The sequence below is a fragment of the Aulostomus chinensis genome, chromosome 16, assembly GCF_037954235.1.
Source record: "Aulostomus chinensis isolate RoL2024-O1b breed Wild chromosome 16, RoL_Achi_v1.0, whole genome shotgun sequence".
Classification (NCBI taxonomy): Eukaryota; Metazoa; Chordata; class Actinopteri; order Syngnathiformes; family Aulostomidae; genus Aulostomus; species Aulostomus chinensis.
The window spans coordinates 23,063,313-23,087,553 of NC_141335.1; the positions used below are offsets into that span (position 1 = coordinate 23,063,313).

General features: G+C 42.2%; 1 long non-coding RNA gene across 1 annotated transcript in view; it reads left to right on the forward strand.

Moving 5' to 3' along the window:
* Window positions 1-14,164, forward strand: part of LOC147247877 (uncharacterized) — a 45,057-nt gene extending 30,893 nt beyond the window's left edge. The window contains exon 5 of the long non-coding RNA XR_015109616.1: window positions 14,037-14,164. This is a non-coding gene — a long non-coding RNA (uncharacterized LOC147247877). The remainder of the gene's footprint in view (window positions 1-14,036) is intronic.
* The last annotated feature ends 10,077 nt before the right edge of the window (window positions 14,165-24,241 follow it).

Consider the following 24,241-nt stretch of genomic DNA (forward strand, 5'->3'; position numbering starts at 1 on the left):
ATGTCAGAGGGTTGCTTTGCTTTTCATTAGGATTCATGCCCTGCCAAGCATCAGAGCCCTAATTTGGTTCCGGCGAGTTAAAAACCCTCATCCTGCTTTCTCTCTACCAACCATCAGTACATACGGTGACCTCACAGGCTGCAAACTACTGCCGTCACTTCCTGACAGCTTAGAGCTCCGTTGAAACAGACGGCAGGGAGCAGCAGGGATGGCATAGATTCCTTCACCCACCTGAAGTTAGCATCACCGTGGGTCGCCTCCACTAACAGCTAGAGGGATTTTTACACTGAGTTGTGGATTGTTGCCCCAAAAATCTGTTGCAAGGCACAAGATGACTTTCACAAATGAACTTCAGTTTTAGGATGTTTATCAGGTTCAGTTAATATTCTCCCGGTTCTCTCTGGTACTCCGGCTTCTTCCCACTGTCCAAAGACATGCAATTGGGGACGAGGCTGATTGATACTCTAAATTGACCGTAGGTATGAATGTGAGTGTGAATGGTTGTTTGTCTCTGTATGTTGGCCCTGCGATGGACTGGCGACCTGTCCAGGGTGAACCCGCCTCTTGCCCGTAGCTGCTGGGATAGGCTCCAGCCCCCCCCCCCCCCCGCGACCCTTAACAGGAATAAGCGGAAGACAATGGATGGATGGATGGATGGACAGTTAATATAATACCACTGCAAACAGTCACATGACGTCACCACAAACACATGTCATCTTTGAGGTGCACAGACTAGGTTCTGTCAGTCACATGACCAGTGTCCCAATAGAGCGCCACATTTAAACTGAGAGATCTGACTGCATCCCTGCTGCTCCTCTGCCAACTTCCCCACCTGCCACCCCTGTCTTCTTATTTAGATACTTCCTGGCAGTTTTTAAGACAGGTAAATATCTTATATCTTAACTTATGTAACCATCAACCTATTTTGATAAAATCCCTGAATTTGTGACAAGGGAACTTCAGTTATGCTAACTTCTTCTACTCCACTCTATGGCATTATATAAGAACATAACAACTGCTCCACAACAAATCAAATAGTTTTGGTCCCTATCAATCATTTTGACCCCCAAAATACATAAGCAAGTAGGGCCCATGTTTAAAAAACTAAATTTTTCCTTCAACGAGTGAAATAAATTGGCTTCATGTACTGTATAAAGCACCTTTTCTAGCGTAGCAGCAGTCACAGGGCTGTACAGTGGTGCCTCATTCATCACTCACTCGGCTTCAGTGTCACTTCAAGGTCACTCCAGCACGGTTTTAGGAGGAGCCAGTAAACTTCTGATTACTAGGCTGTCACATTTCGTATGGTTGTTCATCCATTTGCATTAAAATGGGATGCGTCACCAAATTATGAAAAGCCCCAAAGTGTTTTTCAGGCTGTGAAACTACTTCTCACCCCTCTGCAGTGCGTGTGGAGTAACAAAGAGACACCAGCAGGCTACAGAGAAAGCCCTTAAAGGAAAGACAAGTGATTCCTCTATAGGATACTACCAACCAAAAGTAAAAAAAAAAAAAAAAAAACTACACGTTTTAGCATATCAGAGGTTCATGGATAGCAGTGGAAACATAAACCAGTCTTTTATTTCTCCTCTTTGCACAGTCTTCCTTGGGAGCTGCAGAATCAGCAAGAAATCACACACTAAAAAAAAAAAAAAAAAAAAGGGACATAAAACAAATCCAAGTCCATTAAGTCAACTAGCAGCCTGCAAAGAAAAATGGGGGGGGGAAAAATTATCAAGTTGATGCAGGAGCTGAATACTAGAAATCACACTGAATTTGTTGGGATAGTGTAGTTTTATGTAACAAACACATTAAAAACAGAAAGGACAATGAAAGAAACAGGATCAGGAGAAACAAGCGGAGAAGCAGGCTGACAAACATGTCGTCACGCCTCTACAGCAGCTCCTTTGACAACTATCACAGCTTGTTCTTTTATTTATTCCTCTGTCGTGTGGTGAGGATCCTTCTGTGTCTATCGAGACATGTCGGCCATGATTTATATTCCACCTGCATGCTTGTGTAGCAAGCACACGTCAACAAAGCTTGTCAGGGGGAGCGGATTGCGCTGACCTATAATACCTTCTTGCCCACCATCAGCATCATGAATATATTATCAGAGCAGGAAAGAAGCTCTGCTATAGACGCTGTTCTATGGGTATGACTCAGGGGATCCTCAGTTTTGTGAAAACTACACATGCACAGAATGAGAGTGATGATGAGGCTGTCCCAAAAGCCTTTTACATCCCACATCTTAAAGAGCAATTTTATACCTATCGTCTAACATTTCAGGCACGCGCGGAGATCGAAGTTTCACGAGCCCTCAGGAACGGCGCACAAACACTGCTAATTTCCCGAAGTGAATTTATGGTACCAGGCAATTTTATTAAAAATTACAGATCTACAAAAAAAAAAAAGAGAGAAGGAATTAATTCAGTCCTTTCATTAAAGCCGTACTCATCAATCTTTTTTTCAAGTAAAACTTGGAGTGTCTTTCCTTTGTTTTTTTGATGAAAAAAAAAAAAGCTCTAACGAAGTAATTGAGCGAGTGCGGCTCAGGTCATTTCCAAGACAAAGCTACAGGGAAAGCAAATATGTGACATGACTTAAAGGATTTATGAAAAAGTGAAATGTATTGCGATCAACACCGCATGGATCAGAGTTGAAACAAACGTCACGGGAAACAAACGCGGACACAGAACTTCCTGGTTGCATCAGTAAAGCCAAATAACACAAATGAATCCTGTAAAAAGGCTGTTGCTGAGGCTGGGACCATCAGCCCTGCTGCTTTTTATATCTTGAGTAAAAATGTAAGTGAGTCGATGACACGTTATCACTGCCAAGATGTGACAAGTATTGATTCTGAATTTTTAATATCCTTTGGGTTGATTTATCTAAAACACTGCATCATCATTAACAAGCTTCTTGTCATGTGTGAAGGGTGTCAAGTCTTAATCTGCAGCACAACTAGGAGTTCTTCTTTAGTACAGTAGACAGTGTATTTATGATACGAGATGAAAATGTCGTTCTCTGGAACTGGATTTAAAGTGATGAGTAAATATAATGTGGAGTCATGTTTGTATTCCCATTTTTTGATTGATATACTTTTTTACTAAGGACATTCTTTAAACGTGGCTGAGATCCCCAGCCTGCTCTCTCCGAGGGGTTTGTCCGCCTCGACTTCCTGAGTTAATCAGGTGAAAAACTCAGAGGATAAAAACAGTAGCAGTAGGCAGAACCAGGCCAGTCAAACGCCTCAGAGTCACAGGTCTTCCTGACCTTCCTCTCTATACATTCACTCTCATCTCCCTCTCGTCGCTCTTCCTCATGCCAGCCCCTCTTTCATGTGAGAGAGTCCTTCCTCTCATCTCCTGCCAGAGATGCGCGGCCATGGGCACACTTGGTCCTATCTGTCCCAGGCGGCTCTGCCGCTGTCAAGCTCTCACTGGGCCATTCTGCCTCTTCTTCTCCTTCAACTTGCTGTCGCTCAACAATGCTCATTTGACAGAGGTTCATTCATTATGTAATGCTGCTGCCTTTAATTATTTATCCTCCATTAACATGCAGAGAGCTCATCTGTTCCCACCGTGTTTGGCACACTGGTGATCGCTGTGTTTGCCACCTTAGATGCTAATAGTTGTCACACTGGATGTCATACAGCTCCCCTCAGACCAAATACAAGGTTTACAATTCACGCCAAGCGTTAAATCTTTTTGAAGTCTGTATCTGTGTGAGTGTGTGTGGGTGGGTGTGTTTAAAAAGGTTTAAGCGAAGAAATCTCTCGACAACGAGAACTTTTTTTTAATAAACATCATAAACCCATGCCTCCTAATTATGTGACTGCTCTCTGATAGGTGTTGCGTGCCCGAGTCAGCAGATCGTGGGTTTACGCCAGAACACTGTTTATGTGACGTGACCTCTGCATTTTTATGACCTCGGTTTCTTTAGATTGCTGCCTGCTCATAATTTTTTATGTCACTGTGTCTTGAGCCAAGCCTGGTTGAGCGTTGGAATCCCTCCAAGAAGTGTCCCTTTATTGATTTGAGTCTTTTATTGCACCATCAGTTGCCATTGGTGTTTTTTTCCCACGCGTTTTTATTATACTTCTTCATTAAACGGCTTCTTGTAGGACATCACTTACTTAAAGTTCAACAGCGATGAGAGCTGTGACTCAGTGGAATTTAACAAGTCTACAGTCGTGAAATATTAATTTGTGTGGACTTGTGCTTTTTTATCATCTGAACCCTTCAAAAGAAGTGCTGTATGACTTAACTTAACAGGAGGTTAGGAAAGATTGGGGTGAGGTGGCCTTTTTTTTTTTCTTTTCTTTTTTTTTTTTGTAAAGCCAATAAAGATTTAATGTCCAAAATGTTGAAAAGAGCTTGACTTTATGCAGATTAGATGGCTTGACTGTAAAATTTAGAGGAGAACGTTTGATGTCTCAGATTAAAGAAAGTGTTGAGTTGACTGCTAAGAGAAACTTTAAAGCGGCTGCCAGGTTTGTGCTTCTCTGTTTGCAACTGAGCTTGAATTTCTAGACAGCAACAGGGTTTTTTGTTTGTTTTTTCTTTTCTCAAATTTATAACCTTTGGTCTATTCAGGGGCCAAATATCATAGCACACCTCTTAATATTCAAATGCTCTGGAAATGGTGGACGATTTTGTCTGGATGACTTAGGACAATCAAACCACTGTGGCTCTGATGACGTCATATTGCCTCGGCGGAGGATTGTGCTCTCCAAGTAGCCTGTTGCTCACAATTTATTTGACTGTATTACACCTACCAGACACATTGAGTGTCGCCATGAACATGAGGAGGGTTTTTTTGGGGGGGGGGGGGTGTCTCTGAAAAGAAGCTGAGGGAATATTGGCATCGGTCAGGTGATAGAAGTCTGCAGCAGTACGTGCGATTCATCGGTGTTCCTCGATCGTTGAGATCAGAAGAAAGAGTTAGTGCTCCATTCCTCATCACGCCAAGAAACACTTCTTATGTTTCTCTGTTGCAGAGTACAGTAAAAAAAAAAAAAAAAGCTAAACATGAGGAGAGCAGAAGAAAAGAGGAAAATATTGATGTTTAAAGACAAATAATGACGTCAGTCTTCTTGAGCACTTTTGTGTTCATTTAAGATGGCAGCCACTTTTGAGCATGAAAAATCTTTTTCAGTTTATCATGGAATCCCAGTGGATGTTTGCGGCAAATGTGGAGAAATTCCCTTAAAATATTCAAGAGGTTTTAACAAGAATGGATGGACGGACAGAAAAACGCAAATAAACGTACCGCTTCCTGTCTAAAGCATAAACCGAATATTTGATTGTCTCATACATTTTTGCTTTGCGTTGCTTTTATGTCTCATGAGCATTTTCTGCACGATCGCTGTCATGATCGTTATGCAAATACGCCACACTTTTGCACCAGTTGTTGTCTTTTAGGATTTCTTTCTTTCATCATGGGCAGATCTCTTTTGGCGCTCTCTCTCTTTTGAACCTACGCATGAGAATTTAACTTTGAACATATAAGCAGACATCCTCACCTTCGCTTGTTTTACAGTGAAAATGTGGAGAAAAAAAAGTCCAAAATAAGTTTTCCCACAGGCGAAGGAAACAAACATGCAGCTTTGATCTGAGATTTGAGTCTTTGAAGAGATCTGTTATTAAAAGGGGCACGAAGAAATGAAACTCTGATTAGATTTTTTTTTTTTAATGAAGCAATTGGAAAACATAACAATAAGCTATGTTCATCTTGGAAATGTATGCTAAAAACCTTACGATTAATACAGGATAACATTTTATGCTTTTCATGGATTTTGTCAGTTTTGCAGCTTCCTGGGTGTGTTTTAGATGTAAAAGACGGAATGTCAGATGACAAGCTGAGTGTGACAAGGGTCTTTCTAAAGTTAGCAATGGAAAAGTTGGGATTACAGCCGTTTTTTTGTGCAGGGGTCAGGTGAATGGTATATTACCTGAGCCAAAATGAAAGCTACAGTGTCGACAAAGATCATCCTGTCACGTCCTCTTGCCCAGAGTACCCCAGCGCAGGCCTGTCACCGGGTTACGTGGCGAAGGCAGGAGGTGCTTTCTGATGCATACCCAGGGACCAACACAGGTCAACACTTCCAGCTCCTCACTTTTAGGAGAGAACCAAAGGACCTTGAAGTGCTAAAAGCGAACACCAGAGTTTACTGCCATGTCCTCAGGCAAGAGGGGCAGAAGAATGACTTATAGAGTCTGACGGATGCCTTAAACTCTCTGTCAGCATGGGACATCCTGCAAAGCTCGAGAGCCCACAGGTGCGGGGCTGAGGCAAAGAGCCTGACATGTCTCTGCCCCCTCTGCAATATTGATGTCCACTGTAAAGTGTGAAAACGTTTCCTGGACTGCCCATTTTTCGACTAAATGGATGACCTCGGTTATGTGGGGGTTTGGGGAAACTGCAGTGATGCCCCTCTACATCTTAACCAGCTTTGAAACGTCAGTCATATCACAACCGATTTACCACGGTCATTTATGTCTGAGTAGCTGTTGTTACATCAAACATCAGACTTCTACACAGGAGACAGGAGTTATTTTCAGGTGTTCTTCATATTTGTATCCCATTTCTATGTCTCCTTATTGTCTTCAACTTATGCATATTGCACTTTTTTATGACAATAAATGATATAACAAACTACAGAGTTGAAGCTGCCCTTTTTGTTTACTGGGTTTATTTCAATATGCCCAAGAATACAGCCAAAAGGGGGTCCAACTCATGCAAACTCCAGCACCAGATTCAGTCTTCTGGCAGAGATTTCTTGCGTTGAATGCCAGTGATAACGACAGATGCAAGATGATGTTTCTGTCAGGGATTCTGTGATGATTCCCTCTGTTGTCATGGTCCAGAGAAGCCAATCCAGCAGAGGGTCATCATCTTAGCATCAAGGGTCATGATGTCATCACTCAGGCCCAGCCTGGCACTGGGAAGACCGCCACCTTTGCCATTTCCATACTGCAGAGGCTCAAAGTTAAGCTGAATGCCACTCAGGCTCTTGTTGTGGCCCCAGCCTGGGAGCTGGCCAAGCAGATCCAGAAGGAGGCGCTGGCCCTGGGTGACTACCTGAGAGTCAGCTGCTACGTTTGTATTGGAGGATCAACATCCGATGAGAGGTGCAGGTGCTTTGCGTTGAACACCCCTCTAATTGCAATGGGGACTCCTGGCAAGAACATCAACGTGTTGGTGATGGATGAAACTGACGGGATACTCAGTAGAGGGTTTTAGGACCAGATCTATGACATCATCCAGGCCCTACCAGCCAGAACTCAGGTGGTCCTCCTGTCAGCTACAATGCCTTTTGAAGTGCTGGAGGTCAAAACACGATTTATGTACCAACCAGTTAGAAATCTGGTTAACGAGGAGGAGCTAACGCTTGAGGGGATCCAGCGGTTCTACATCAATGGACGGATCTGTGTGATTTATATGAATCCCTCACAGTCCCACAGGCAATCATTTTTGTCGAGACCAAGAGAAAGGTGGACTGGCTCACCCAGACGCTGAGAGAAAGACAATTTTCCGTCTGGGCTCTCCACACCAGCGTGGATCAGGAGCAGGAAGACCTGATCATGAGTGAGTTCTGCACCGGTTCCAGTAGAGTCCTGATCACCACGGACGCACTGGCCCGGGGGATCTACGTTCAGCAGGTGTCCCTGGTGATTAATTACAACGTGCCCATCAACAGGGAAAATCACACCCACAGGATTGGTGGTAGTGGTCGTTATGGTGAAAGGGAGCAGCTATCAGCCTGATGACTGAGGATGAGAAGAAAACCCTGGAGGACATCGAGACCTTCCTTCACACCACCGTCCAGCAGACGCCCTCCGACGTGGCTGAGCTGATCCAAGAGAGTCCACACACACGTGGTCACCCGCCATTTTAGAAGTTCTACTTCTACTCCTGTTTTTAAAATGTTTGTATAGACATCCCCATGGGAACTAGCAATGGTGAGTGGGCACCCACACCCCCACCTCCAGGTACTCATGAAATATTGGGGGGGGGGGGGGGGGGGGGGGGCAAAATGAAATCTGATACATTCTCATAAATAACAATGGGATTAAGGATGGGGAATAAAAGAACATAAACATATTATGAAAATAAATCTGCATAAACTACAGTTTTCTGTTATTATCATGAGTGCGCTGTGACTGTTTCCTGTGTGTCCCATCATGCTTCTCACCGTATAAACCCAAGATCATATCTGGATGAATTTGTCCGCTTTCTAAACAAGCGACTATTTCTTTTTAAATATTTTAGCATGTCCAACGTTTGACATGAATATTTTTGTGCAAAATTCAATGTTTTCGCCTATCAATAAATAATAATTCAGATTGTTTCAGTTGAATGGACTGAAATACAGTCTGTACGCTATACTGCCACTTAGTTTTTGTCCACAAAACTCTCTTAGAGAACTTCTCTTAAATGTTTGTTGTTGCTATGCGACCGTCCCCCGGGCAGTGTCCCTCATGGTGAATGTCAAGCTGTTTTGTGACCATTTTTAAGACGTTGCTGTGAATGTGGAGAGTTGCTGTGTAAGCTCTAGTGCAGCGGACAAAAAAAAAGGATAAACATTTCAAATTAAACGGCAAGAAAACTCCCTCCATCATGCGGGGAGGACTTCTAAAAGCACTGACTCCTGCAGCCCCTTAACTCCTGAGGTCACGCTTTCATATCAGAACAAGGATGTGTGACAGGCGGTGCCAAAAGTAATATAGATTCTGAGTCCATTTAGCACAGAGCTTCAGTTTTGTCGATGCTCTCCCATGAGTACCTTGAAGGCGTGGGCTATCATCTCGGCAGAATGCAAACTTTCATACAACAAGGATGGGTTTGATCTGTAGGGGAAGGCACTGAAGGTTAAATTTGAAGACCCGTCTCATCCATCAGTTCATTGATAGGCACATGCACTTTCACAAGAGCACGACGCTCCTGTGCTCCATCATAAAATATACCTCTTTTTTTCACGTGTGTGTGATATTTCTGGAGGTGACTTTTTGATGGAGAGAATAGAAGAAGGCGTCTTTTTTTCCCCTTTTCTTCCTTTTTGTTTCTCCATTTTTTTTCTAGAAAATTGGGCAGCAGTTAAACTCTTTCCCTTTGAGATAAACCCAGGATAGACAGCTCTGAAGGAGGCTGCTAACTCACAAGGTGCCAAAGAAAAAGAGAAGTTTGTTGAAGTTGTTATTAAACCCTGTGGTGTATGCTTCCCAACAATGGGTTTAGAGGCAGGAGGGGAAAAAATCACTTTACGGAGCCCTGAGCACACAGGGGACCACTGTTGTGCTTTAAAGTGCAGATCTTGTTTCTGGACTTTATAAAAAAAAGAGAGAGAGAGAGAGAAATCTCCTCTTTGATCTCATCAGGTATAAACTTTACCTCCACTTACAGTTTGCTTATAGCGATTTTTCAAAGGAGCATTGGCAGTCCTGTAAATTGTATTCCCTCTTTGCGCTCTCTGTTCGCACCTGTCACTCTTAGCATTCCTTATTCAGGATTTAAACAAAACAAAAAAAACCACCTCCTGCATGTGTTTGAAGAGTGGAGTACGAGAGGAAGTGCGCTGCTGCAGAGCGAGCTGCCTGTTTAGTGTCAGCGAGCGTGATTTCTGCTGACTGTTCTCCTGGTGGGCATCAAGGGAAGCAGGAGAGTAGAAGATAGAGACCTCAGAGTCTTAAACCATCCGCCAGCCATTCAAAATGGGGGTTAAAAAAAAAAAAAAAAAAAAAACAGTCTGCCTTGGACCTTCAGGGAAAGCCCTGATAAGAATTGTGTCTTATCATAAATCCCACAACTGAATAATTCATGTGCAGCAATTATATTCTACCTCTTATTTGATTCTCAGCAGAATGTGGGTGTGGAAACATTTCTTTGAAGTTGGAGATGTTGGCTGTTGGCTTAGGAAACAATTTAACAAAAACAGTTTTTTTGCAGCAGCGGCGGATGCAGCTCACTCCTATTGTCTTCACTATCGAATATCCATTCAGGGCAGACTGTTCTTTTTCCCTCCCCAGACTGACAGCATTAAGGGAGGGATGTGATTTGTTATTTGTGTTAAGTAGAAATCTTCTGTTATGCAAGTAGTGTTCGACTGACTAGATTTAAAAGGTGCTCTCAAGTAGCTGTTTGTGGAATATTGATAAGTGGAAACAGCTTTTAAGTTTACTGTCATTACATTTATGCCAGGAACTTTATGATGCCTTTACATGCAGACCCCTAGTTATGTGCATTGAAATAGAGCTTGTTGTTGCTGCATTGTAATCTTATTAGGAAGGATTATGTAGTGGAGCCCCTGCACTTGATATCTACCCTGCAGCGTTTTATAGTCCTGGCATGTAAACACTGTAATTTACATCCAGTGGGCTTCAGCTATTGTTACCATTTACAGTAAGAGCTCATTTCATTCCACTCAAACCTGAATTCTTAAGAGTTTGATGTCGAAACTGTTTCTTTCTAACCTCAGAAATCACTCTTATGAATAAGATCAAAGAGGAGGATTTTAGTTTAATGTCTTTCAGGATAAAACAAATTCATTATAAGAACCATTTTAGCACCAGATAGATATTTCTTTTCATTCAATGTGGCACACTCAATCGACCACGGTTTTTGAGAGGAACAGTTATGCATATTAAGGTGCCTTCAACATGGAAGTTATCTCTCCATAATGCGAGGAATCTCAGTTTGTCTGCTTGTTTTTCTTCAATTATCTCAGCAAACATAAAACTGACTGAGATCCAAAGAAGCGATATGTCGAATTTGGTGCAATTTGGATTTCCGTAGTCTTTAATATTACATTTTGAATGAGCTCCATGTGCTGCTCAGCTCTCTGCGGGGTAGGGCCGGGCTTCAGGGTGAAGTAAAAAAAAAATAAAAAATAGACAGTGAAAAGAGCTGCCAATCAGCGGGGGAGTGCAAAAGCAGCTTTCGCGTACGAGCGCAAGTCACAAACATTATGGAAGCTCCCATTGCTCAGCACGCAATGGGCCGCATTTAGATGTTCTCACACACACTCATATACACAATTAGCTTTTAAGCCCTGAAGTTAGTCTTACAGACATGCAGCAAAGCCTGGTGTCTTTGGGTTGCTGTGTTTTATTTGTGATTAGTTATTTGAAACATGTCGCACCTGACATTGATTGTGTACCTCTTGCAGTCAACCACGCTTGAAGAGACTTAAACGTCTACCCGACCCATCAGGCTTTGTTTTCTGACTATAAGATTAAATTGATGATGAAAAAAAAGTCCTATAGTGTGTAAGAGCCATGAATGAGGCCCAATGACTGTTGTTATGTGCATCTGTCACAACTGTGAAGTGCCACTACAGACGGAGCACTTGTCTTGCCCACTTAGAGGGAAGGAGTCAGAGAACAGTGCTGTGAAAATAGAAAAGCAAAAACACCACGTTAAGCAGATCAGCTGCAAGGCTACGCAGGAGGTGTTCAGTCCCGTCGTTGAGCAGAGGTCACAGGCATTTTGGAGGTGCTCGGAATCCAAAACACAGAGGTTGTTATCATAATTACACAAGTTTGTCTCATTTGCGGTGAGACTGTGGCAACTGTGAGGTGACACTAAAAACAAATCGCTGGAGCAAACAAGCCCACTCAAAGCTCACCTGAAGGCACACAACAGCCTAATATGATCCGCTTTACTTTAGGTTGCACATTATTGTGTTACTGCACAGGAAAAGCAGATCCGTTTTTTTTTTTTTTTTTGCTTACAATTAGCCTTTATTTTCTATTTGAATTTGCAGCTTGTTATTCACATCATCAGTGTGAGCTTGAATCTTTCTGCATCTTCTCTGTCACACCTCACATCAACCGTCTCTCGATCTGCCTCCTTTCAAACGGGCGGTTACTCAAATGGTCCTTTTTGTAAAAGAACATTGGCAGTGCTGTCCATGGGGACTGCTTTCCTTTATTTTATTTTTTTTATACTAGAACGAGCACTATGACATGAAAGTTTTAATGTTCCTTTATATTCTGAGCCAGCATGTCCTCCTGACAGTAGGGCTGCAAGTGTGTGATGATGGTCCTTAAAATGCAGCACAAATTGATTGAAGCCCCATTGGTGAGAAGACAAATGGGAGCCCAAAGCACCTTCCTTTGACAAGCAGAAGATTCCCAGTACGAATACCAGCTAACATCCCATCTAGACAGATGGATGCATGTATGAGATCTGTTAGCACGTGCGGTTTCAGCCTGCTAAAGCTGTGGAAACAAAGGGGATTTTCTTTGTCACTGAGCAGGAACTCTATATCCAGGCTGCAGATGGAAAGTTCCTCGAGACAGACGCTGCATGGGGCGGCCACAGCGGTCCAATACTGCTTCATGGCCCGGAATGAGAAAAAAAACTGCTTCTGCTGCGTGGTGATTCCACATTGATTACTGTGTTGTGTGAGGGTTATCCAGTTGTGAAAGAGTCCCCAAACAACCTCCTCAAATCACATCTAATAACAGGCCAGTCGTATCGATCCTGATGTATAGGGCGGTTTTTCCTCTGTTTTTTAACATCCCCACACACATACACACACACACACACACACACACACACACACAGAAATAGGCGCTAGATAGCAGGAGGAATGCCACAAAGTCTCCTAGACAAACTAGATTCTATACAAAGAGAGGATGAGAGACAGTGGTAGGATAAGATTGCTTTGGAAAGCCTGTTGCCATGCTGGTGTGTGTAAGGACACACACACACACTTACAGGTAAAAGTGCTGCCTGGTGTATTAGCTTTGCTAAAAAGTTCGAGCATCCTCCTCTGCCCCCACCCAGCTCTGTGCAGTCTGACAAATATCAGGAGTGAAACAAATGATCAGATCAACCTTTTCTCTTAGAAATAAAATGGCCATGACCTTTTCATATGTGATGGTGGCTGTTGTATTTGTCCCAGGGGTGGAAGGAGGAATCATGGAGACTCAAAAATCTTCTTGAGGGGTTTTTATTTTGCCCACCAAAAGTGCGAAAAAGTGCAGTTGTGCAAAAATGTGCATATGAAAAATTCAGGGTAAAGGTACAACCAAAAAAAAAGGAACCAAAACAAAACAAAAACTAATGCCAAATAACTAAAGCTCACAAATCAAAGCTTTCATTTATGTCTATTTTATGGTAACAGTGCTGTGAATGTTAGGAGAGTGCAATTTCCCTGGCGGAACGTCCAAAAGGGATTAATAAAGTCAGTCAGTCAGTCAGTCAGTCAGTCAGTCAAAAAAATCAAACAACCAATGCTAGGCTCCATGCTATGGAGCTCCAGCACCTGCTCTGTTCAGGCCCAAGCTGCTCTCCCTCGAGAGGAGGCTTTCCACTCTTCCTTCATACCGGTAGCCCCTCCCACGAGACAAGCCATCATTAAAAGACAATTAAGGTCATCAATCAATAAACACACCATATACATATCAAACACAACTAGGCACGTCTGCAATATAAATAGCCAATCTGGGCATACATATCGCCCCTGACAAACTAACCTAGGGTTCCCAAATTAATCAATGACCTTAGTCCCCGAACACCCCTCTGTACTGGCTCCCCATGGTACCTTCCCAATTTCCCCCTCTATTTCTCCTGTGGACTCCTCCACTTCTGGTTCGGCCCTCAGACCTGCACGCCCTGCACAGCGGTAATGAAGACAACCTAAAACTTCTTTCACTGATGTCCCTTAAACCAATCTAGCAAGCAGCGAGTTTACTGTGCCACCATGTGTTCAGTGGCAATCAAACACTGGTGTGTTACTCCGCTGGCATGGGTGACCCCATGACAGTGGCATCTGTTAAAATGAATCATATGGTTATTCACTTCCTCTTGAACAGCTTCTTGAGATGAAGTTCAGTGTTAGACGAACATGTTTTATAATGTGTCGGTACACCAAATCTCCACTGAAAAATGAGGTTTAGAAACAAGAAACATTTGGTTATGGTTTTAGAAACATCGTCTGTTGGGTTAATGCTGACAGTGTGTTGTTTTGTGGATCCAACCACCTGCTCAGCCTCCCTCCTTAGATGGTCTTTCTTGTGTTTCAGCATACCGAACCACCAGCCATCACATGTCCACCGTGAAAAAAGGATCAGAGCCAATTCCTGGTATGTGGCTTTATTTACCTTGTCCTATCATGAAACACATTACATGCCACCGTGTATGTGGTTTTGGTCTCTTCACATATTTTCTGAGATCACTCAGATTTTACCGGAACAGTTAAACAAGCTGTTTTGAAAATGGTGTTTGTTATTTAGAAAGAAAACTTCTCCAGATTCATGCAATATATTAGACGCGTCTCCGCTGAATATCACTCCAGGTAACTAGTCAGTACCTCTTGTTTTCAACTCAATACATCTTCTTTGTTGATGAAGGCGACTAGCGATGCAGCATGAAAACACACATGAGGCATGCAAACATGAGACGCAGACAAAAAAATTAATAAACTAATCAAAAGACAATAAATAGCAAATAACAAGAAAATGTCGACTACTTTTTAAATGTGCAATACAATGTGCCACAGGGGTTCAGCCATCGTCTTTGGAATAGACTCCTGGAGTGGGAGGGGCCAGCCAGGATGGATGTGGGGCTTCTGTCCAAGTGTTGCAAGATGTTTAAAATTCTTTAACTTCTGCAGACAAATTGAAATTGGAGTTCACAACATCTAACCGATGAAGGATTTAAACTCTGGGCTGCCCGTGCGTCACCATGAACCTGATTATTTCTCTTGTTATTTAGTGCTGCCTGCGGATCCCTGAACAAATGTGCAATCAATCAACCTACAAACTCAGTGAAGTGGAAGCCTTCAGGCTCCCTGGTAGTCCATTGTTTTAAAGGAAAATAGGGAACAAATAATTGCACATTTTCCACATATCAAAACAAACAAGAAACATTCATTCAAACACATTTGTTCCCATTTCCACGTTTATATCTGTTCCCAGTGTGTTAACGTTGAGGCTTCCTCTTCCATAATAAATGACAGGAGGACTCTCCTAGCAGCAACGCTGGCCAGGTGAGTGCGCAGGCTGAGGATCAATGGCTGATGGTGCATTAGTCAGATCTTACAGACACGGCATGCTGGGTTCTACATCTCATGCACGCACCTCCACAGGGGTATCCAATGCAACACCACTTCCTATAGAGCGCTACTTCTTTCTCTCCTCTCTTGAAGCACTTCACATTTTCTCACTCTGTGTTTATCTGGTAATATTTGTGTGTCTTTTCAGTGTTGAACGACTAAAGTCAGTACAGGGGTATTTCATTTGCCACATATTTCCAGTCCATGTTTGCTCCAAACCAGCAACGACTGTAACTCCATCCCCTGTGTTGACAGAGGTGCTGCAGCCACAACATACTAAACCCTGGTTTGTATGGTATTTTTGTCCCTCTTCACTGTGGTTTCTTGCAAAGATAAGCAATACAGTGGAGAAGACACTGTATCCCACTTCGCAGACATGCAGCATTTTCCTCTCCCAGTTGCATGTTTTTAGACTTTGCCACAGAAACTTCTTTGACATGATCCCATTTATATTTCTTGCATGATAATATGACAGCTGACACAGGCCCAGAGCATAAACTTAATCCTAGTTTATTCCCCTTGTGTTTCACTGGTAGCTGGAGCAAAGACACGCAAAGAAAAGCTGCTGCTGTGATGGAAATATAATGATTTAATATGAGAACAGTAAATGTTTTGAAGGCATAAAAAGTAATATATTTTACAATATTATGTTTAGTCTCTATTAATTTTGCTTGTTTAGTGTTTAAGTGCAGTTAAAAATTCATTTAAACACCTAAATAAAACATAGCGACCGTTAGGTGCATTGATAAAAAAAATAAATAAATCATTCTCTGAATCAGAAGCCAAAATTGCCACTAACCACTTGTAATGCTCAAACTCACATCAAATAAATTCCCCATCTTCCCATCAGCTCTAGTATTGCAGTATGAAAGTTAATAACCCGAAAGTCATTGCTAGAATTCAGTGATATGTTTATGGTGATAAAGAGTTATTAAGATTGGTGCACGAGGGTAAATGAGGTGACGGGGAACTAAGCTGCTTTGTGACTATGCATCAGGCTGACAAGACGCTGAGTCATTGAGGTGACAGTGTGTGGACAAGATAATCAAAACTCCAATGATATCTAAGAGAGGCAGAGAATGACAATAAGTCTGTAATCTGTGCCCCACGATGTGATAACCCATTACCCACATGAAGATAACATCTGGTCCCCACGCTCCTCCCTGGCAGGAGACGGCAGAGCATTTTACATTTCACTTTCATATGCTTCTCTAATCCCTCGGCCCCAGCCATGAGAGCCATCCTAGTAATCATCTGCACGCCCAAATAAAAATAAAACTCTTAATCTTCTGGTACCCACAACTTCAAAAAAGAAACAAGACTCATTTTCTGTAAGCATGCACAGCTGTTTCCTACAGGGAGTGACCTCAATTCACCGGTGAGCCAAGACTGTGTTCCAAACTGGCAATCAGTATTCGCACTCGTATTTGTCCACATAATGCCAGCGTCAGATTTAATCTTCTAATGTCATATGCGGTTAGTGTAGCCCCTCTCATAACTGATCTTAAAATTTAAATTCTCTGACTGACTGTTCCCTTCTAATTGTCTGAAAGAATGAAAGGGACTGTACTTCATCTTTGACGGCATGACAGTCCCGCGGAATAAGATGATATTTTGACAAGTCCATTCAGAATTTTATCAGACGCTAAAGTGCTTCAAAAATACTTCTTCTTTCATAAGTCGCACCCCTTCCTGTGCTTGTCTGTTTATCCATTCTCTGCCTTCAGCGAAAAACTGCAGCTGGAAAGAAAAACAAAATTGCAGGTAAACATAGAAGAATGCTGGCAACCAATGTGTAACTGAAAAAAGAAAAATACAACCTTGAAGGTGAAAAAGTTTAGTTCCCTATTGTGTGCGTCTGTTTGGCACAGCTGTAAGTGTGCCTAAAACATATCAAGAAAAAGGATGGCTGGCCTTGATGAGAACAGAATCCAGCCTCCAGCTGAAGAGGTGACAACCTCACAGCTTCACTGTACCACGCGAGGATTTTTGTGGGTATCGCAACAATGTTTTAGTGTACAACCTTGTAGCATTGTACTGATGAAGTTATTTCAGTTCTTCTTTGTAGAGCAACATTTGGTAAGAACATTTTGGATCTGTGCTTGACATTCCTTGTAGCTGCAGAGATTCTGCTCACATATCTGGGTCAAATATCCCGCTGAGGAACTACCTGAGTTGTGTGTTCAATAAGAGTTTGGATTTGGATTTTCCCACCGGGTTCATCGCCTTTCGTTTTATGTAATAATCAATTACATGTCATAATGTGGTGTGTTATTGCCCATGATTTTTTTTTACCATGCTTGCACAAAAGTTACCCAAAATACAAAATACATTAAAACATAAGTTACTGCCGTACTTGTAATTCTAGCCGGTATGAATTATATATGCAGCAAGGCAAGTTTATCACCCCATACAGAGAAATTTGATGCAGCCAGGAGTTAAAAAAGGTATTCAAGCTGCACAGTGGAAAGCAGAACCAGATCTCTACATAAGGAGGCCAGACAGAATCCCAGCATGCAAAAACAAGTTGCTTTTAGTCCCTGAATTAATAGAAATTTAGTCCACTAATTGCTGCATAGACAATAGATTTGTTTCATCTGTCTTTCTTACCAGAAGGTAGAGAGGCACAGACGAAGCAGAGCGGACGGGACGGTCCAGAATAGCAAAATGATCATAATGTTTAACTGATAATTCCTGATAAATACATGAATATATGCCATCTGCCTCAACTGACTGGGCAGGAGAGAGAACATAGAACATGTAGCAATGTATTCTTATTCTTATTATATTATATTAATAGAATTGGAAGGCCAGACATGGATTATTTGAGCCATATGATGAGGCAGTTATAGTTTGTCAAACAAAGTGAATCTAGAAATTTACTCAACCCTGGCACAACCTCGACATGGAAGGCTTTGTTACACACGCGATGTATAAAATGGATGTACAGTGTATAAGCCACACAGACATCAATGAGTTAAAAAAGAAAAAAGCTCCTGACATTTGAAATACATTGACAAGATAAAGCGGTGGTGGGTTTTTTTTCCCCTCTTTTCTTTGCCCCTCAGGTCAGTGTTTACAGAGCGATCACTTCCTGCTCCTCTCTGTCGGTAAGAAATACTGCGAGGTGTCCGCAGAGAGAGCGGTGAGGGATATCTGTGACAGCTTGTGGATAAAGGTGCGGTCAAAGCAGGTCCTGCTGCGAGCCTCCCGTCACAGCTCAGTGCTCGCTGAAGGGCATTATAACGCAAGGACAAGCAACATAAAGAACACTTTGTCTGGCAGCATGTTTAAGCATCATTTATTGTCTCTGAGGAAATAGTAGCACTTCCACTTCATAACTGGTGGCCTGGATAAATGTTTCTTAGCTACAGTATGGTGTGGGTGGTATTAGGAGAAAGAGAAACATTCTGTCAGCCTCAATCACAGCTGAGCTGTTTCCTTGAAGTTCCCATCCATCCTTCCGCCACAGTTCAATAAGAATGGACAGATGAGCTGGAGGGCAAGCACACCCATTCCCACTTCAAAGCAAATGTGTTTAGAACTTTATGGTCCAGTCATGTAAGGTTTGTGTTTTTGCTGCATGCTCGTGAAGCCAAGATTTCATCCAAATGTAGGGCACAATTTAACCAAACGCAAAAGAAACTGTCAGTGAATCCACCGCTGGGATGAGAATATTAGGACTTTCATCAAGATAAACTGACGGTGCCACTGATTCCCCCGTCCAGTTTTATTAACGCATTCCAGAAGAGGAGAGCGAGAGGATGACATCATGAAAAGAACACCGGTTAAATCCGTAACAGAGAATTATGAAGAGCGTCAAGGGAATATCATGTTTGTGTTTTTATGCCTCCACACCAGGGATGATTTCAGGTTTTCCATCCAGCTCAGGAACACCTTCCTCCACACACCACCATCCATCTGAGGAATTACTTCAAAGTTAGCAACAACAACAACAACAAAAAGGATGAGCTGAACTGGTTCAAGGTCAAGGTCAGTCTCCCCTCATGCACTGCCAGTCTTGGAATGAATTTCTTAAAATTGGACAAAATGAAGGGAAAAGCGCCATCAAGCCAGCGCGCCACCTCACTTGCGAGACACTGAGGTGGGACCCTAACTCGCCACTTGAACCACGTCAACAGGCTCTTTCCAATGCAATCCACATGGATGACCGAGCCTCTCACCTTATACCTGAGGAAGATGCCAGCCCCCCCTGCTGAGGAAATCTATTGAATATGACGTTTGTGTTTTGTCTGCCTCCGAGCAATGCAGCCAAGGACAGGAGAAATAACGTTTTCAGGTTGTCCGTCCAGCTCCAAGTTCCCTTTTTTTTTTTTTTTTTTTTAATGTGATATGTCAGAAACACCTTGAAGGAATTTCTTCACATTTGGCACAAACTGAAAAGAATTTGGAAGTGAAAGGTCAAGGTCGGTGTCCCTTTATATGAACATGATATCTCACAAAGTGGAGGGGCTTGGACTGAATGAACTGACAAGGTTTCTGGTGGCCGCTGTGGACGTTCACTGCATTTGGCACGAACGTCCACTTCCCATTGGTATTTACTTTGAGGAAGGTGCAAATTTTATTGTAAGAATCTATGTTACAGGAGACAGAATTAGAACCTATTTAGGTGAACCTAAACACACATTACAGTGAGGCTCACATCACGGAGGAATACAACTTTGACGTGGCGTTCAAGTGTTGAGATCGTTTGAATCATGATGCGGTCTTGTCATTGGTTCAGACATGTGGAATGTTTTCTTAGGTTGCCATTGTTTGTATTGATTGTATTCTGTAGAATTCTGTAGAATGTAAGCCTGGGTGATGTTTCAATTATGTCGTGATTCATTTCCAACATGCACTTCCACCCATCCATTGTCTTCCACTTACTCCTATTAACGGTCGCGGGGGGGGGGGGGGTGGAGCCCATCCCAGCGTCAACGGACGAGAGGCGGGGTTCACCCTGGACATGTCGCAAGTCCATCTCAGGGCCAACACATAGAGACAAACAACCAGTCACTCTCACAGTCACACCTACGGTCAATTTAGAGTATCAATTAGCCTCGTCCCCTCTTGATGTCTTTGGACTGTGGGAGGAAGCTGGAGTACCAGAGAGAACCCACGCAGGAACAGGGAGAACATGCAGACTCACACAGAAAGACCCTGTGCTCCAGTCGGGGCTCCAACCCGGAACCTTCTTGCTGTGAGGCGACAGTGCTGACCACTGCACCACCGTGCAGCCCCAACATGCACTTTGTCACCGTTTTATTTTATATACATTTTAACATTACTTTGTTTTAATGGTGGCTGTCTCTCCTACACTTTAAGCGTGAATTAAAGAGGCACAAAATAAACAGATGAATGAACTGAGTTGTTACTGCAGACGTTGTTACCTTCTTTGCCGAAGCTTCATCTTGTAGAGACACAAATATGATGCCTCACTGGCCTTCGACCTACACCACATTACCCAGGACAGAAACCAGGACTCTGAAATGGGTTTTGGGAATTTTGCCCCAAGGCTGCACATGTCATCCTTTAACAGTCGTATCTCAAAAAGATGAAATCTTTTTCCACACATAAATTTTTTTTAATCTAAGTAAACTCTCTTGTATCCAACTGCACATTCCCAAAAAGCCAGAAAATGTCAAATGATATCAGGCCAAATGGAAATGTCAAGTTATCATGCTGCTTGTAAAGAAGCTCCTCTTCCTTTGGTTAGCATGTAGCTCACTGCTAAAGTGTGTTTTGTGAAATATTTTTTCACCTTTACCTCTCTATTAGATCTCTTAACATCCTTCTCAGACAATGAGTGCTCATTTCATGTGACAGTGAAATAATTTGCCGTTGTCACCCACTGGAAACCAAAAATGGAAAACAAATATGTTTTCTTTTCTTTTTTTTCCAAAGCAGCCACCAACTTGTCAGAGTAATCATAAAAATCTCTCATCACAGAAAATGATTGAAGTGGACTGAGGATAGACTCTATCATTAATTGAGAAAGATAAACGGCAGTGATAGAGGACTGTGCATCAACATGACTGCACCGTTCACATGGAGCTGCAGATAACGTTGCAGGCGCAGCCTCTGAAGGCCCCGCAGTTCAAAGATGGCGTTTCGGAGCAAAGAATTGTTTCTCTAAAGGGCATCGCTGTGACTGAGAGATACCTTTTCATTTCCATGGTGAAAAGTTTTTGAAGTTGGGGTTGACTGGTTGCAGTGGAGTTCAAAGAATTGGGGGAGAGTAATCAAACATACCCTGGGGGAAGCCATTTTGGATATCTGGGTTAATAGTGGATGTGCTAGCGATGCTGCAACAGCTCCAAAACAGAAAATAAACAGTTAAGCTTGAGAGGAGTCATTAGGATGAGCTTCCTCCGTGAGAGACATGTCGCCAAGCAGGGAGTTCCCACGTGTCTCTTTTTACTCTGGGAAATCTAAATGCAAAATGATTCCTTTCAACAAAGGTTCCCTTCTGAACGTATCAAAGGGAAAGGAGGACAGATAGAACGCTGGCAGGTGCATTTCCTGCTCCTAGTTTAATGGGAATTTTAATGTCAGCAGAGAATTTCTCCTAATGTTGGCTCATGTCCAGAGTCATCTTTTGTGATGCTAGCTGGCAGTACAGTGAGACCAGGTCAGCCCTCCGAGGAGAAGCTCCGGTCCTTTTGTCTTCTCTCTGAGGCTGACATTCATGCAAATGGATTTCATATCACTGGCCCTCTCATCTTTCTCGGCTGCATTGTCCAGAGTTGAAGCACAGTGAGTGTCAGGGGAATCTGGTCGAACATTCTTCAGAGATCAATTCATCACTGGACGGATGAGAATTATGGTCTTATTCGCCGATGGTGTGCTGTGAGATGGAGATGAGATTCGAAGCTGGCACAGGATGTCTCTCCTGATTTGCATACTGTATGTTAGGATTTCATCATCTCATTCCAACACTTTGCGTCTCTCCTCTTTTACCCTCTCAGTGTAGTGCTATTAGAGCAAATCTGAGGAGAGTAAACAAAGAAATGATTTTCGTTTGGCAAAAGGTGCCAATGCGTTCTTCCTAAGAAGAGTTTCCAAACGGCAAAAAGACGTGTTGGCTGAATCGAATAAGAGTGTCAGCGTCATTCATGTGCAAATACACATTAAAAGTTCTATTCACAGTCGTATTCTTGCCACGCCAGCTTTGCAACACGATAAAAGGCTTGTGTTGTATCATTTCTCATCTCACTCATAACCTCCAAATGGGATTTTCACATCGTTTCAATAGTAGGTCTTAAAAATCAAATACTCAATCCATCCCTCTTTCCCTTGGGTCAGCTAAGCCATTACTGAAATTAAAGTGGCACTGGATGCGTTTCTCACTTTAATTTATCAGTATGAAGTAAAAGTTGATTGAACAATGTAGTGGCTATAAATATATTGACACCATCAGCATTTCGATTGGTTGCGTTCAAGCTGTGTAGTTCTGTCTACCACTGGGTACAAAAATCCCACAGGAAAAGGATTTTGTTCGTGACACCAGAGATGGAAATGTATATTTTCTGTAATTGTCTTCTAATGCAGGGCACACAACTAAAGCAAAAGCTGCACTGTAGTGATTTTAAAGGAGAGTAATTCTTAGAAACAATACAAGTGTCTGTCTTTGCTTCATCATGATGATAAATGTCGAAAGTCTATAAATTATGAACAATTAGAGTCATTCATGTTTGATCAACCTCAGTAGCGGAAACCTTTCCTTGGTACGCTTGGTATTAAATTTACAAATATTCCTTGATGAATCTATCTTTATTTATGAGCCAAATCTTCTGTCAATGTGTTTTCAACTGTGCAGTGTAATTACAAAGATTTAGCTTGGAAAAAAAAAAAAAAAAAAGTTTATTTGAAAGTGGGAAAATGAACGTGGGCGGTCAAACCCGCTCTGTAAAAGCCAGACTAATAACTTTGAATTTTAAGAGTACATTATTCAGCTGAAAAGATGTTTGCTGCTAATGCATCCACTTTGAGTTTAGCTTCGTTCATTTATGGATCTATGAAATTCAGGGTCAGCCACAACAGTCCGAAGCGCGTGCTGATAAAGCCGTTTGATGGATGACCTAAAATAATGTGGCAGGTGAAACTTTTACTCAGCAGAGGTGTTTTTTTTTTTTGACCTGGAGGGATGGTGTGATGTTGCAGGTTGACATTTAATGGAGTCGTCCGGCGAATACGGTGATTATCGGCCAAACCGCGTCCAGTGGTGTGATGTTTCAACCACAGATATTACTGGGAGCACCAGCGTTTGCATTTAGTATGCAGGGATTCCAATTACAGACACACTGATGGACACACATTGGCCAAATTTTCCAACACATAGGCTTCGTTCCAGTCAGTGCATAAATGTCATCACCCATAACATAAACTAAATGAATAAACTTGGAATTATTTGTTGGGATGCAGCAATCCTCATTTTTTATGTTTGTTCAGTTTCAGTCTGATTCTGCTGCGCATCGGACATTGGCCTGCAAATACTGACTTTGCAGAGGTTTTGTTTTTTTCTTGACTGTCATTATTATTATTGTTGATGTTGTCATTATGTTTCAAGTTACATCACGAGGCTGCACTAATAGATTTGGCTGTATTTATTAAAAATGCATACACAAATGATTTAACTTGTATGTATTCCAAAGCCATTTATTTGGACTCAGTAACATGGTGGGTTGGTACGTGCACTGGCACCATTCTTCCAATTTTCAATCCGGGAATTATGTCATTTTTTCAGTGTCGGTACCCAGTTCCAATTTTTTCTGATCTGATATTCCAAGGTTAGTTTTTCGTGTCTTGATTCTGAGTAAGTGAAGGGTACTTGTATTTTTTTTTAAAAATCATAAACATCTTCCTTGTAAATCTAAGTTGCTGTCCTGAGGGGAAGATAATGTTGGTTTCATTAGGACATCCGCATCCCCCTCGTAAAAGTGGCTGTGTGAAGAATTTTCTATTTTCTAAAGGTGAGGAAAAGCCATGAGGCTGTGTTAGATTCTCCAGAATTTGATTTACAACACTGAAAAATGTCACCTTGAAAAGCATTAGAAAAAAAAAAGAGTTTGAATTCTTTCTTTGAAATTAAAGAGCGACCTTATCAAAAGGCTAGATCTTTTTTGGAAAAACTCACATGGTGTTTCCCTCCGTCACTGAGGCAACAATTCG